This window comes from Eurosta solidaginis, chromosome 5 (genome assembly GCF_040869045.1).
Source record: "Eurosta solidaginis isolate ZX-2024a chromosome 5, ASM4086904v1, whole genome shotgun sequence".
In the NCBI taxonomy this organism is placed as follows: domain Eukaryota; kingdom Metazoa; phylum Arthropoda; class Insecta; order Diptera; family Tephritidae; genus Eurosta; species Eurosta solidaginis.
The window spans coordinates 53054773-53056209 of NC_090323.1; the positions used below are offsets into that span (position 1 = coordinate 53054773).

Here is a 1437-nt window from a genome sequence, read left to right on the forward strand (position 1 = left end):
GGATCTCAACGAAACACTTCCTTTCCCATATGAACCCAAGAAGAAGCGAGACGTCCACCTTCTCAACCTCTGCCAGGCTGTCGAAGAACCGTGAGCCCAGAAATCTGAGCCTTCTTCTTTGAAGCGCCGGACATCGGCAGAGAAAGTGGTAGATCGACTGCTCTTCCTACTCATCTTGACAGCGTCTGCCGAGGGAACTTTTTTGTATTCGCCACCGCCGAAGCATTGGTGCGATAGCACAATAACCTGTGATGACACCTGTAAGTACCCTCACCGCAGATTTGTTCAGTTTGAGAAGGAAGCTGGTGACTTTCATATCCATGAATGAATGAATTATGTTTCAAGTGCTAACCAAGTGTTAAGCTTACCAAAAAGAAAGCGAATTAGTATAAAGATAGTAAATATATTTTTTGAGAAGTATAAATATTAGCAAATCAACAGCGCTAAAGTTAATTTGTATGTCAAATTTTGAGCGCATAAACCATGTCGTATATCATCAAGTTATTATTTATCACTTTGATTTTGGAAGGTATTTATATTAAGCATATTTATATATATTTTTTAAGCAAATTGTCCAAAATTTATTTATAACTATAAAACTTTTATTTGCAGCATTGACTGATAACTCACTTTGTAGCAAGCATATAACAGAAGCGCCTGATCATTCACGACCTGAAACTATGGCAACTGTTCCGAAAAATGCACCTTTCGTAAATCTACGAGAAATTGAGCGACGATCGCGGTCGTTTTTTCCATGATTTTATTCAAGTGATTGTTATGTCACATCAACTAAAGTCAACACTTTTTCCAGAGAACATTTTACGTCTTTGATTTTTTCCTGGATTTGAAATGTTTGAGTACATCAGGTCATATCACGGGCTTCTCGTATTGCTCTGTCGGTAGTTCTTGGAAAGAAGATAAATTTAAAGAACACTTTACTTTAGTATAACATAATTTTATTTAAGTATTTTGAAGCATATATTCCAAAAAATAAAATGTTTTAACCAGCAGTTAAATGTATTTGTAATGTCCCGAGCGGAAGTGGGCTGCCCCCACTCCACTGGAAGGACCAGGTGGAAAACGATTTAAATTCCCTTGGAATGATCAATTGGCGCCGGTTAAGAGAGCGCAGAAGCGACTGGCGTGCCCCTTGTTGGATGGCCATAATCGTTTAAAGTTAAGTTAAACGCCAATTATATAAGTAAGTAAGTGTCACGAGAAATGCAGTAGGAGGTAAAGTAAAACTATGTATAGAACATAGTCTACGGAGACAAGATATTGCTAAATTCATTCCGATTTAATAATAGCAGAAAATATATATTTACACAGTTTACTACTCGGTAAGTTTCTTGGTTTACACAAAAAAAGTTCAGATCTGGTAGGCCGTTACATGAATTCTAAAGCGTTTTGATGCGCTACCTGCCGAGTTCCTGTTTG

The 1437-nt window shown here is 37.5% G+C and overlaps 1 long non-coding RNA gene across 1 annotated transcript; it reads left to right on the forward strand.

Annotated features, from left to right (window-relative positions):
• The first annotated feature begins 433 nt into the window (after positions 1–433).
• On the forward strand, positions 434–1010 carry LOC137253781 (uncharacterized). The gene is made up of 2 exons (XR_010953886.1): positions 434–529; positions 613–1010. It is a non-coding gene; the product is annotated as an uncharacterized lncRNA (long non-coding RNA).
• The last annotated feature ends 427 nt before the right edge of the window (positions 1011–1437 follow it).